This window comes from Salminus brasiliensis, chromosome 5 (assembly GCF_030463535.1).
Source record: "Salminus brasiliensis chromosome 5, fSalBra1.hap2, whole genome shotgun sequence".
Lineage (NCBI taxonomy): Eukaryota > Metazoa > Chordata > Actinopteri > Characiformes > Bryconidae > Salminus > Salminus brasiliensis.
Window position 1 is genome coordinate 14,572,387 of NC_132882.1, and position 15,078 is coordinate 14,587,464.

The 15,078-nt window shown below is 43.0% G+C and overlaps 1 long non-coding RNA gene across 1 annotated transcript; it reads left to right on the top strand.

Annotated features, from left to right (window-relative positions):
• The first annotated feature begins 826 nt into the window (after positions 1-826).
• Positions 827-14,870, top strand: LOC140556040 (uncharacterized). Its single transcript, XR_011979698.1, has 5 exons — positions 827-880; positions 2,659-2,700; positions 5,006-5,260; positions 9,312-9,533; positions 13,112-14,870. It is a non-coding gene; the product is annotated as an uncharacterized lncRNA (long non-coding RNA).
• The last annotated feature ends 208 nt before the right edge of the window (positions 14,871-15,078 follow it).

Below are 15,078 nucleotides of genomic sequence, written 5' to 3' on the forward strand. Positions count from 1 at the left end.
GAATATACATACATACATATATACATATATACATATATACATACACAGAGTGAGAGAGAGAGAGAGACTGAGAGAAGAGATTATATAGGTGTTTTCCTATTTTTGCATGATATATATATATATATATATATATATATATATATATATATATATATAAGGGTACTGAAAGGGGTTTGTAAGAGTGGGATTTGCATTAAAACCTATATGCAAACATATCTTGAACACCTTATATGGAATATACATACATATATATATATATATGTACTTCCATACAAAGTGTTCGAATGTATGTTTGTAGGTATATGTGTGTGTGTGTGTGTGTGTGTGTGTGTGTGTGTGAGAGAGAGAGAGAGAGAGAGAGAGAGAGAGAGAGAGCATGTGTTCATACATGCATTATATACAATCAAAAAACGAACATTAAGCACTAACCCCATTAACACTTACATCACCAGATACTGAAAAAAAACGCAACAAGGGGAGGGGGGGGGGGCGTCATATTCAGTGGGCGCGCGGAGCTGAAGAGGGAGGAGACTCAGATGGGACCCGTGCTGTGTCACGAGGGGGCGGGACTTCCACCAGCTATATGTTTTTTAGACTGGCATGTAGGAGTACAGAACAGCGATACACTCTGTACCGAGAAACAGAGAGGGACAAACAGAGAGGGCGGGGGTTGCTGCTTGGCTCTCTGGTCTCGCGGACAGTCTGGGGTCTCGGGTACGGGGGCACCACGGTGGGGAATAAGGTGGGTAGGGGGGGGGGTCACACCGCGACGTCACGCGGAGCCGCAGCCATGAAGATGCAGCGGCGGCGGCGGCGCGGGAGAGCTGAGCGCGAGATCTGCTGAGAGCGCGGAGCTGCTGAGAGCTCTGCACAGGAGCCGGTGAGTGTGTGTTGTGTACATGGCTGATACACGGGCTGAACATATATATATATATACATATTTAAATACATAGCCTAAAACAGCGGCGAGCGGAGTTCTGCTGAGGGTCTGTGAAGCCAAACCGCGCCGCCTTATGGGGTCGGATGTGATGAGGGAAGCTGCGGGAGCACGTTACCGGTCCACGCGGGGAGCGAGCACACAGCCGCAGCTCCTCAGCTCTGTTGTGCATGCGCTGAGCTCTGTTATCTGAAGACCATAGTGAGGGAGATGTTATGTTTATTTTCTGTCATAAAGGCAATGTGTGCATGTGTGTGCACGTGTGTGCGTGCGTGCGCGTGCATGCATGCATGCGTGCGTGTGTGTATGACCGTTTAACGGTATCTGCAGCGAGAGCATGCACAGTTTTTCCCTAGTGAGGTGAGTCGTGCTTTATTTTAACTGACTGGTGACTAAATGCTCTCGTTACAGACTACAGAGGCAGAGTGCATTAGTGTGTGTGTGTGTGTGTGTGTGTGTGTGAGAGAGAGAGAGAGAGAGAGAGAGATAGAGAGAGATAGATGGAGAGAGAGAGAGGGAGAGAGAAATAGAGAGAGATAGATGGAGAGAGAGAGAGGGAGAGAGGCTGTGCTGGGATATCCGAGAAGGAAAAAAGCTTTTTTCCTCGTCCGCAGAGAAAAGAGGTCAGATGGGTCTTCCAGAAAATACAGACGCTCGTGCTCTGATATACTGACTATATTAATTAGCTGTTAGATTGAGGTGTGCATCATTAACTGAAGGATTGTTCGGTACACTGGTACTGATTGATACGCCGCTCAGGTCTTTTGATTGGGTTATTTATTCAGTTTGATAAATCCACTTAAACTGCAGCTAAATGAGCTCCAAATGTTTTAATATTTATTTACAAGTATTGATCACAATCAGCACGTGCACTAAAATATCACTTTCTTTATGTTTTCTTGATATTGGAAAATGTATTTTTTATATATATATATAAGACACATCCGTACTGGACTCGTGAACGTTTAGTTTTTTCATCTGTGCTATATATATGTGTATATGTAATAGATATGTGTGTGTGTGTGTGTGTGTCAGAGAGAGAGAGAGAGAGAGAGAGAGAGGACATAATCCTCATGGTCAGTGTAGAGCACAAGGCCGGACATCCGCTCTCCACGTGCCCGCAATCTGGTATATCCACATACACTACTGAGCTTTAGACACACACACACACACACACACACACCCCAATATACTTCTAATATATATAATTTGTGTGTACGTGTAAATCGTAGCCTATGTCTATACGCTGAAACATCACGCAGACGTCACAATACCCGAATGACAAACCCGCGCTTTCGTACAATTTCCCGCTAAAATGACGATGTTTGGAGTTGAAAAATGTCTATTCACCTACTGCCCCCTGATCATCTGGTAGAAATACACCAGTCGAGCCAGTTTAAAGTGCTCAGGGTGACCTGATGGTCCAGAAACGCTGAACCCACCCCACTGGGAAGAACCGTCTTAATGAAACCTCAGCCTTCACTGACAGGGCTCAGAGTTTAGCTCGTGCCGATGCAGTGTGAGTCGGATTGGTCGGACTTTGCAGGCCGATTGGATGAGATTAGCCAAAGGTTTGGGCCTTATTCTCAAATCATGAGACGATGTGGATCAGCTGCTCTGAATGGAGCTCAAGTATCCCCCGCTTAGCGCCAAACACTCTCCAGAACAGAGCCTCAAAACATGAAGAAGGAATGTGAATTAATTTTTCCTTTTTTTTACAGAATGTTCACACATAGACTGACGACCAGAAGACCAGAGTAGAGGTAATACTCCACCCCCCCCTCTCTCTCACACACACACACTCTTTCTCTATTTCACACAATAATAACGTCTCTTCATCCCTTCAGATAATAGAGAAGACAATTCTTCTGCAGGTTGTAAGAAAATATATATATATAACAAATTGAATCTAAAAATCTTTAGACGCACCATTAATCGACACCTGCTGCAGGAGCAATACAGACACCAGACCACACATTCCCCTATAATTTAAGCCTCCTCTCCTGACCACTCTGTGGACGTAGGTCAGATTTTATGCGAAGATTTAACGAATAAAATTCAGTCGTATGTCAGGAAAATGACTCAGTTTAAGTAATGACGAAAAATGCGCTGTACAGGAGCAGCACACGTGCTCTACACTCGCGGTACAGCAGGTGATTGCATCTGGGCTTGAATCATACGGTGTGATGAGCTTAACACAAATCTGCCAACTCGAAAGAAAAGATTCACATTTATTCAAAGACAAAACATTTATTCTCCTAATGTTCAACATTAAATCATCGCTAGCCACACACACACACACACACACACACACACACACACACACACACACACACACACACACACACACACATACAGCCTCAGCTGCAGTAAGAGAAAAAAAACCTTTTCACGTTAGACGGGTTTTACTCAAACCCAGTTAATAAAGTGACAATTAATGATACCGACTTTTCAAAACTCCAATATTTTAAGTTTTAATCTAAGTTTGCAAATGTAAAAATGCACCAAATGATCAAACATAGTTCACACACCACATTGTGTTTTCATGCCTTTCTTAGCACTACAGCAGCAGCACAAACGCTGTAATTCTGTAATTCCTATTACTATCCGACAATTACTATTATTATTATTATTATTATTATTATTATTATTATTATTGTAACAGTAACAATGTATTATTTTAGATGGCGAGATAAAACAGCAAAATAAAAACAAAACGACATTTTAAAAGGAAAAAACAAAATCATTCAACAGCAATTTCTTAATGCTCATTGTTTTCCGTCGATATGGAAATCTATTTCTTTTATTAAAATATGACTAATTCCTAATTATTAGACCAATAACAACAACAGCGACAACACGCTTATAATAATAATAATAATAATAATAATACTACTACTACTACTACTACTACTACTAATAATAATAATAATAATAATAATAATAATGTGAGTGTATTGATATAACTATCGTACGCGTGTGTGTGGGAGTGTGTATGGGAGTGTGTATGGGAGTGTATAACGAGCATATTTGTGAGTGGGTGGTTTGTAAAAATGTGTTTGTTCGCCGGGTTGATCCTTGATTCGTTGTTTAATGTCAGGAACGCGAGCGGGCTAATCGATAGCAGATAGAGTGAGGACAGTTTGTACTGTAAACAGCGCTCTGGCGGCATTAGCAAAATAATTAGGTGATGGGAGATGGATAGAGCATAGTGTAAATGAAAATGTTTGAACTTGACCCAGCGTTGCCATTTTGGCTGGCATGAAAAGCTGTAATGAGTGATTACTCTCTCTCTCTCTCTCTCTCTCTCTTTCTCTCTCTCTCTTTCTCTCTCTCTCTCTCTCTCTCTCTCTCCTGATTACAACACCTCAGAGAGGGAACGGGAAGGGCTCCTCACACAAAGGCTTTTAATTGGACCAACTCTTTCATTTGCATATGTACGTGTTTTAGAGAGAGCAAGAGAGAAGAGAGAGAGAGAGATTGGTTTGTGATAAACAAACACCCTACTCTTGGTGGTGTATTTGTGGAAAATGAAAACAAACAAAAATCTGCGGCCTTTCTTCAGCTCAGCCGGCGCCTTCCTTTCTTTTAGAAATAAATCTCAGACTTTGCAGGGAGTAACTAAAGCCATCTCTCTCCCAGGGAGAGAAGTCTGTCATGAGAGACAGTGAGCACGGGTTTGTGTGGCCTGTGTGAATCTAAAGCCATAAAGCCAGATTTGACTTTGACAAGTTGTTCTGGTACTTCTCATGAGCACAGCTTGTCAGTCCTGAGAGGATTTTAAGAGAGTCTGCTGAGGAGTTATGCCACATTAGCTGAGACAATATGGCGTAATATTCCAGCTTATAAATATCATAACAAGACCTACCACTACTGCTCTACCACTATAAGTACACGGCAGAGCAATTATGTACCTCTCATCCATGTTAACACAATTTGATTTTTTATAACCAATTATACAGTGATTAAATTACACTGAATTAATGCTTTGTTGAAGCTGATCTAAAACACAGTGGACTCAGCAGCAGTCCTAATTGCAGAGTTAATCAAAGCCTCCTCTATTTTTAGGGTCTGAATCGGAGCCTGTCAGTTCCCTCTGTGGTTGGAAAAGATGGTTGGCCGGAGGGGTTGGCTGTTATCTTTGGTTATCTAGCTGTATGAGTGATGTACATTCTTCATAAAGCTAGATAACCGAAAGTAACAAGAATCCCATTACACACCTGAAAGGTACTGCCCACTCAGCACTCCATGCCTCGCCCCTCGCTCTCTTCATCTTCATACAGGAGACAAGACACTGAATGGCCTCTAGAAGAAAGAGGAATGGTAAGACGCTTTTTTTAAACCATGTATTACCTGTTCTTTACTGTTGCACTGTAGCAGACATCTTACAGTAATAAAGTCTGAGAGTGTTGTGAGTAGCTACTGGGTCAATGTGTAGTGAGCACAATAAGCCTTAGTGTACTCAACTGTATTTTTGAGTAGAGCACAGTGGCCTGGTTGGTCAAACATGATCATTTTTAATCTGTAATCTCCTGATCCCAGAACACAGTGTAGTGCAGGCACAAGCTTTACGCTGCGGTCACATGGCCACTTGCGGGGGCTTATAGGTGCCTTTGCATGGACCAACAGCACTTAAGACAGTACTCCATGCTTTTGCTGGTTAGTTCACTATTGAAAAAACATCAACTTCAGCTTAAAGACTGTTCCTTTGCCCTATTCTAGTATATTAAACTGTCAAGGTTTGTTGCCTTTTTGTGTAGTTTTTGAAATTGTGTGTTTTTTTTAGTTTACCATTTTGATTGTTTAAGGGACTGTGGCTCTCCCAAGCAAATGCTCCTGCCAGTCTTACACATTGGCTGCATTTGAACTTTGGGCCAGCACAAGGAGACAGGCACCAATTGTTCAAGGTCGATTTTGTGTGCCTCTTGTAGAGAGGTGGCTGATTAGAGCTGACACTTGTTCATGTTGTGAATGGGCTGGAATGAATCCAGCACTGGGGAAGAGTATGAGTGGAGAAGCTTGTTGAGGTGGTAGTGAATACGGCTGTGTTCCTCACTGTGAGCCAGTGGGCAGAGCCACTGAACCTGAACCACAGTGCTCACAGCAGCCATTAGGATGACAATCCCACGGTTCGAGGCTCCATATAAACCTGAGCCAGCTGGAGGCCTCTGGCCAATCAGATCATCACACCTTTACACTTGATCTTATTCAGTGTTGTCTCGTTAGCCCTGTGCAGGACGTTCTGCTTACTGGTGAACGTTTGACAGTATTTAGTTAGGTTTATGGTAAATAGATGGTAAAAAAGCTTAATTGTTCATTTGAGACTGATTTTCTTTTTGCCTGAAATCATTTATTTTCACTAATTTTGCAGATGGTCTTTTCCAGAGCAATTTACAAAAGTGTGCAAATTGTACCAGACAAACTGATTACACACATCAGGATTCACAAAGTCAGACCAGCACTTCTAGCTTAATTAGGTGAAATGTAACTTGTATGGTAAGACATGCAGAAAGCAAAGCAGGGCCTCTTTGCCATGGACAGAGTTGAACTGCTGTTTAGTTTAAGCTGTACATGTGTGACGTCTCACAAACAGTCTCTGCCCTCTGCCATATAGCGAGGGGTGGCATCAGCTAAGTGGCCATGTTAAGGGAGGCTGCTGCAATGCAGCTGCCACGTCACACACCAAAGCGGCTTTGACAGGGGGTGAATGAATGGAGGACTCATTTAGAACAGCTCTTCTTTGTACATTATAAGTGTTCTGATAGGAAGCCTTTGCTTACCTGCAATGTAAGCCAATCAGACCTGGTGAAACCTCACGGTCTCTGTCCTCAGCGGGGTTTGGCGCTTTCTGTCTCGCCGTTTAGCAGAGTATGCGTGCCAGGGCCATTCTTACATCCATTGAGCAGCATATGCCGCTACCGTGCCAGGAACATATGCCATCTACATATCTTGGCCTGGTTGTTGTGAAAAGCTGACTCACTGAGTACAATTCCAGTGTTTTTGTCAAAGTGAAGGCTAATTGTAGTTTCCTTGCATCTTTCTGGTCAATTCTGACTACTTTTATTTTTCTTTCTTTCCAATTTCCATTGTTCACGTCATTTTTGCAGCGTTTAGCACTAAGGTGTGGATGGGCCTTGCTCATGATGTGTGCCAAAGTGATCAGAAGGACTGCCTGAGATGGTCCTTTCCTTTTTTAGAGTTTTTTGTCCTTCACCAAGCCGTTTAAGCTTCATTTAAGCTTCAAGTGTCAACTAGAAACAGCACTTTTGGCCTCGACTCTTTTGCTTCCCTTGCCATTTCTCCCTCAGCTCCCTTCTGCGGTCGTCTGTACTGTCAATAGAGTTAGTTCACTTGTCACATAGGGACAATGGACTCCTTTACCATCCTTTCACAACTGCTCAGTCACAACTACAGAGCTGTTGCTAGAGTGAAGCTGGTTGATTCTCGCCCCCGTTGCTGCCTTTCTTTCGAGCAACGGAACACACCAACTGAGCCCCAAAATGGCAGCACTGTGGGATAGGAAACTGAGGACTAAATGCTCTTCTCTTTAGGCCCCCCTAGCCCCCCACCTTTCGGTCGCACCCAAAGAAACGTGAATGTACTTTTAAAGCTTTTGGAAAAGTCAATGGGCCCACACACAAAGGAGATTAGGTTTTGGGAGCTGTATTAACAGGTGAAGGTCAACATTATACAGACCACACGAGAAGCAGTTCATACTCTTTCTGTTTTACCTTAAAAGTGGATTTTCATACACTTTTATAATTAAGTTAACAATTGCAGTGTGTATGGTCAATTCATGTGAGGATGCAGTGGCAGGGGGAAAAATGTCTGACTTTACATTTATAGCATAACTTGCATGATCAGTCTAAAGATCAGCCTAACTCATTATTCTAATTCCACAGACTCTATTAGCAAGGCTAACAGTGTCTGAAAAGTAATCCAATATGAATTGTTAAAATAAATAAATATTTGGATTCTGGAGAATCTCACATCGGCGTGCTTATGGGCACCTTAAGGGGCCATTTTGTCAAAAGCTCAACGTGCCTAACCAGTGCTCTGTCTGCTGCAATGCTCTGTCCTCCCCCTGCCCCCCCATACATCACTTGTATGGCTGTTCACATATTGGCCAATTGTCCTGCTCTCTCTCCAACACACCTACAGGTCCACTGAAAGCACACAATTCTATTGTTACCTCAGCTGTTAATGTCAGAGGCTTTACAATGGTCCCTATTCGCTCTATTTGCATAAGGCACTTTTCTAACAAGGGCCTGGAGAGGGCTTAAGAGTGGGCCCACTTTAGAGGGCTGCTGCAAAAAAATGTCAAGTGCCAATTAGGGAAGGTTTGCTGCCATTCAGAAGGACCCCACCCCTCTAATTCCATTCCTTACTTTCTCCCATCCAACTCTCACACTCCTTAGGCTTGGTCTGCCCTGAACCTACGACAAGCGTCACCTTAAAACAAAGACCACCTCTCAATATGCTACATGCCTGGAGCTTTGGGGGACACTTTGTTCTGTAGGCGCCATGCTCTGCTCTGCTGCTGTGTTTCACTGTTTAGATACAAAACTTTGAAACCACTGGGAATCTCTACGGCCAGGTGTTGCCCATGGAGGTTGAAATATTGCTCATGTATGTAGACATGCCTCAGGTCGTCATTTTGGATTCGGACATTAGCTTAAACGTCTGTTTCCAGATAATGTTGGTGTTCTGAAGAAGCTGGGAAGTTCTTTGTGGTATGCTGGTACGGCATTCCTGTTGGTCCGTGGCATTTTTAACGGCTCACGTGCTGACATGTTATTAATGACAAAGAACCTTCTTTTAAACCTTACATTCCAAGAATAACTCAGCAATATCCTGAAAAATAAGCCTAATAATCCTCTGCAGTCATATTACTGATTACACAATATATGACTGAGTGCTAATTTAAAAACCAACAAGGAAGAAAGCGAAGAGTAAAAGTAAGGAAGGGGAAGCCGTTTTTGCTTGCCCCCGGCCAGCGTTGTTCCTTTACACAGCGTTTACCTCCGTTAGCAGTCTCCTGCCTTCCGAAAGGGTTTATCCCTTGCTCTCTTTCTTTCTCATTCAATCTCTCGGTGTAGATTTTTCCCAGCCTTGATTCTCAGATGGTTGGGTCTGATTTGCATGCATTTGCATAATGAAAGTCATTTGCATGCTCAGGGGCAGACTGTACCATGTGAACAGACATGAAAAGGTGTGTGCGTGTGTGTGTGTGCACGCATGCCTGAGTGCGTACCCTCTCACACCCTTCCATCATAGCAAACTCATGTTTACGTTTTCTCACTCTTTCTCCATTTCCACTCTTTTCACACACACCACCTCTATCTCTCTCTATCTTTCTTTCTCTTTCTCAAAGATGCCAGCGAAAGGGAAGGAAAATGTGGAGGATGTCAAGGAGGAGGGGTGTGTTGGTGTGGAAGCTGCCTGCTCACCCTCCATGCGCCCCAACGATGCGTCTGTGCTCTCCACCCCTCCTCTCGCTGCCTGCCCCTTCCTCCTATCACAAGCGGCAGCCCATGCTTCGCCACCATCTTAGAGCGCGCTGGCATGAAATGGAAGAGGGAGGAGAAAGGAGCAGGTATGACCCGCCATCACTCTCCTCCATCTCATACCCTCCCCCTTTCACACACACACACACACACTGAGAGCCCCCTCTCCCTGTCTGCACTGAGCCTTTTTTTTAATTACAGCAGATGTGTTTGTTAATTGTGAAAATCACACGTCGCCGGTGCTAAAGTGGGCGGAGAGGCGTTTTGTACTCACTTGCATTAAATCATTCTCCACCACAATGGGGTGGGGTGGGGGGTTGTCAGGGCGGGCATTTGCGGGCACAACTGAATAGAGCACCATCAGGGATTCGGCTGCCCGTCTCGCCGCCATGCCAGGCACGGAGATGGCGCGCTGCCATTTTGAAGAAAAATAGCCTTCCTCCCACATCTTCAGGCGCCGCACTGAATAGATTGTAGATGCATCAGATCACTGTAAATTCTTGGACGTTTATTAACAAAGGCACAGTACCTGTAAGTATTGTAGTTAGACAGCACACTCTCAAAAAAAAGGTGCTACAAAGGGGTTTTCAGCGATGCCACAGAAGAACCATATTTGGATTTTGTAAAACAAAATGTACAAGAAGTCAATGTAAAGGTTCTTTACCAATGTAAAGGTTTTTCTGTAGCATCACTCAAAAAACCCTTTGAACCCTTTTGCACCTTTATTTTTCAAGAGTGTAGCACAACTGCACAGCTATATGTACTTCACACTTGCTATTTTTTTATCAGTGTATATCTGGAGGTGGTGCAAAGGAGCAAAAAAAAGGCATGTGCAAGCAAAAGGAAGGTGCAATAGAAGAGTTTCAATATAAGCGGGCCCTCTTTGTGGCTTGGTTCGTTTTTTAGGAGTTGCTGCCCAGACAAGTCGAGTATTGTTCTCGCTGGTGAACATGTTGCGGCTCTCCGTTATTGAGGCCAGGGAGCTATAAGTTTAAAACCTGCTTAACCAAAACACCAATTAGAGCCGGCTGGGCCCGATTAACTAAAGGAGAGGGGGTAAACAATGCTACCCATTGTCCCGCACTCTCTTAGAGAGCGGCCTTTGTTTGGGTCTCCTTGCTGGAGGTCCAGACAATGCCGTGGCCCAGCTGATATGGTGTAGGATAAGTGGCAATGCTCCCAGCACAGCACTGAGGGTGAGAGTGAGCTTGAGAGTGTGCAAGAAAGTACAGGAGACAGCCAAACAAAACTTTCTGCCAACAACATACTGGTACCACCAAAGTGGAGGACATCACTGGGCTTGTGTAAGATCTGTGAAGAATTCTTAACTTCTATTTTAGCCTGCCGTGGCAGGATGTCTACAGTATCTGTTGGAGGCTGCTCATACACTACAGGTTCATTGAAAGGTTCTTAGCTTGGATGTATGGTTCAAGGGAAATCTTTGACTGAGAAACTGTACATTATTAAAAGCATTCTGCACCCTCACACATCTCCAAAAGGGTTTCTCGGAGAACTGAAAGTAGTTACTCCATGGCATGGGACCAATAAACTATTTTAAGATACCATATTTATGGAAACTTGAATTGGGAACTGGTGCAATTAAATATAGAATTAATTAGTTCTTTATATGTAAGGTTACTTCCCATGTAAACATGTAGATTTTGCCCACTGGATTCAAGAAACTGGTTGGGTTACGGCAAAAACCATGTAAACACGTAAGGGCTGGGAGTCTACGAAGCAGAGGCTTTAGTCTGTAATCGGGATGTCTGTCAGTAAACAGGTGGTAATATGGGGATGAGGCTGGCTTCGAGAGGACTGAGGAAATTATGCACAGCAAAAACAATGCAAACAGCAAACAGTGCCTCAGAGGCTCGCTTTAGTGAAGAGATGATGAGGACCAAGGGTATAGCGGCAGCTTGCGTCTGGGAGCGTGTGGTAGTTTGTGTATAGCTGGGAGGCGACTGAGGCATGGGCAAGGGGGGCAGACAGTGTCATGTCTGCACACTCACTTGTACACACACACGCGCACACACACACACACATACAACCCCCCCCCCCACACCCCTTTTGGGACAACCAAGCAGCTGGTCTCCTGCTCTCCATGCAGGCACCAGCCTTGGGAACCACCATGGTGAGGGCTCCCTCCCCAAAAAAAAACGGGCATCAGGGGCCCCCCAATGTCTGAGACTGTCTGGGCTACCCTCCTCCCGCCACTTCTCCGCCTCACCCTCCAGACCCCCCCACCTCCCCCCTACCACCATTCCCCCTCTTGCCAGTGATGCCGGGGGCCTGGGAAGGACTTGGAAGTTCATGGCCAGACCGCCTATTGAGCTGACAGGCCGACTGTTTGCTCAATTCAGCCCCCCATTCAGACCTGAGGCAGGGAGGGAGGGGAGCGGTTACACAGTAGCACTGCCATAACTATTCATTCAGTGAAGACAAGCGGAGGGAGAGAGGGAAATCAAGAAAGAAAGAAAGCAAGAAAGAAAGACGGGGCGAGTGAAAAGAAGGGGCGCATAAATAAAAGTGAGGATTCTGTGTGCTGCATTTGGCTCAGAGACGGTTGTGCCCACCAACATACCCAGAATCTAAACAGACCCTCTTTCTGTGGAACACCCCCACCCCCCACACCAACACACACACACACACACACCCTCTGCCTCCTCCCCTCCCTCTTCCAGTCCTGCTGCCCAGATTTAACGGGGCGCGTGCTGTGGGTGTAAATTCACCTCATTCAGCTCAGCCTACAATGACAACAGTGTGTCGTCTATTTCCTACGTTCGCCACGACATACCCTCACCCTTATTCTCAGCACTCATCTGTACTTCCTCTCACCCCTTAATTCACACAGTCTCCCCCTGCCACACTGTTTTCCATCACCTGCAGTTACAGCCTCCGCCTCTGTCAGAAACTGCTTTCAATGCTGATCTTGGAACAGTGTCTCTTTAGCTATTCAAAATGAAACCAAAGCTAATCACGGAATCATAGATAAGCATAAAGGACCAACTTGTTATGAGCACACTCAGCAGCACTGCAGAAGCTGCATAGATTCCAGAAGATGTGGTGGGGCCAAGCAGTATATAAGACCCTATTACTGATGTTAGTGATGTCAGTCCTGCATTTCCACGTTCTTTCTCAGATTCTTCTTCAGATAGTTCCACCTTCTATCAGATATTGAGTGAACATTAATAAGTACGATGGTGCGTGTCCCCACTGACCTTAATATCTTAAGTGGGCTTGTCTAGCCCATGCAGGGGAGACTGGGCTTCTTCTGTAGTTCGCCTCAGCACCTCAGGCTTAGAAGCAGTCACATGTTTCCTCTTTGCTTTAGCCTCAGAGCGTACCAAGCGCCGAGGTGCCTTCAACTTCGCCCTCAATCCTCCACCTGGCATACCCTGCTGTGCAGGAGCTACGAGAACATGAGATTGTGCCTAGGCTGCATTCAAGACATACTGAACTACAAGTAGCCAAATCCTTCAGTCATAAAAAAGAAAAAAAAATAGTTGGGCCAGCAGCTACATTTCATTGCTTTACACAGTCTTTCCGATGTACACCATGTCCTATGATCCATGATTAAGATTTGAATGCATGTTGATCTACAGTACATTTGAGTCTTTCAAACTGTGTTTCTATCCTATTGCTAATGGCCTTCTCTTCTTTTTTTCAGGTTTTGGAGAAATTACACAGAGGATCTGAATGAATCACATGCAAACATTGATGACAAATCAGCGTCTGCTGATGAAGCACTTCGACTTAACACAGATGTCTGCACCCTTCTACTGTGTGCCCCAACATTTTATCATTGCAGCACTTTAAAAGGCCATCAGTTAAGTTAGCATTTAATTAAGGTTGTATTTTCCTTTCTTTGTTTCAATTTTTGTTAATACTTTTACAAGCTAACATTCTAACATTAGTTGTGCTTACTACACCTGCAAGAGAGGAACTACATCAGTAACAGTAAAAAAAAAAAATAAATAAATAAATAAATGTACATGAGGAAAGTCCCACTCAGGTGAACCTGAATTTGTATGAATTATATGGATCTGGGATGAACTTGAATCAATTGAACATTAAATATAGGTTACTTTATAAAGTATTACCAGTAGAAGTACTGGGGATAGAGTGAAAAAGTCCACAAATGTAGAACTTTGCAAGCTTCTACTGTGAATTCATCTCACATCATTTTATAGAGGGTAACCTATAGAGGTCAAGCATTCAAGTGTGTATTAGAGAATAAGAAATATCTTTAAAAATGTATTTAACCCAGGTCAAGACAATCAGCTGGTCTTATCTGCCCGTACCAACTCTTACGGGCAAATTCAATCTTTAGCATTGAGCACTTTACACATTCATATCATCCTTTCCTCTCTTTTTCGGTCTCCTTTGTTTTATTTGATGTTACAGGCAAAGCACTAGTGCCTGCACAATGATATAAGATAAAATGACACCACTATTCTCTCTATATATCATAGTCTTGTTATAACTGTTCGTGAACTCATGATAGTTTCCACAAAGCCTAGTTCACTGGTGATTTAGAGCTCATAACTGAGTGTATGAATGTGAGACCCACGGCCGGCAGCAGCGAAGGGCACTGCACTGTGATTGAACAGCTCTGTGTGTTGACCGTTACACATCTGGAGTAGGGAGAGCTGTTGTCTTTATTCTCTATGCAATTGCGTTGGACTTGCAATCAACAAGCAGCAGTGTAGGATCCGTTCTGAATAGCTAGAATCTTCTGTATTCAAATTACAAACCAATATCTGAAGCACATTAACAATGATACAGCATTCTGTCTATAACGTCTTTACATGGTTAAAATACAGATATACATAAGATATACATTCAGAGTGTTTTTTCTTTGTACTTTGTCTATATAGCCAAGTTGGAAAAAGTCAGAAAGAGAGATAATCACACTTGCACTATTATGATAGATATATTTAGAGTTTAGAATGTAAGGTACTTATCACTGAAAGTTAACTTTTTATTTTTTAGCTATTGTTATATATGTTTACATTCATTCCATTCTTTCTGTTCTTTTAAACAGTGTTAAATAGTATTTTAAGTACCTGCATTTGTAATCAAACTTGGGCCGAGGCAAACATATATAGAGAGATTTTTTATTTTTAATTGTCTATGCAAATTATTTTTTTTCTTTTGAGAATTGTGCAATTTATTTTTGAGACCCATTCAAAATAGTGGTGGACATTGTTGATTTGAAGGCAAACAGCATTTCAGTTTCTCTGTATTGTTAATATAAAAACCTGTCAAATGAAACAATGACATGAGTACAATGAATGAGTATCATAGACTATGCAATTTATGTAAATTGAGATTTATTTTTTGGACTATTTGCACTGAATGAGGTGAGAAATAAGTGTAAGAAATCTGTGAGAATGCTTTTCTTGTCCTCTTGCTGGTGTGTGTGTGTAATAAAAATGATGTAAATTCTTTGTTCATTAAGACTAATGTAATTAACCTGATCTTATAGGCTACCATTTGTGCCTTACACTGTTTTGTCCTGTTATGGATACTAATAAAAGTTTACATTGAAAACAAATGAAATCTGTGTTATTGTCTTGTTTTGTTTTGTTAAATGTTGTGACATTATTTATATAAAAAGGTGTAGAAATATTC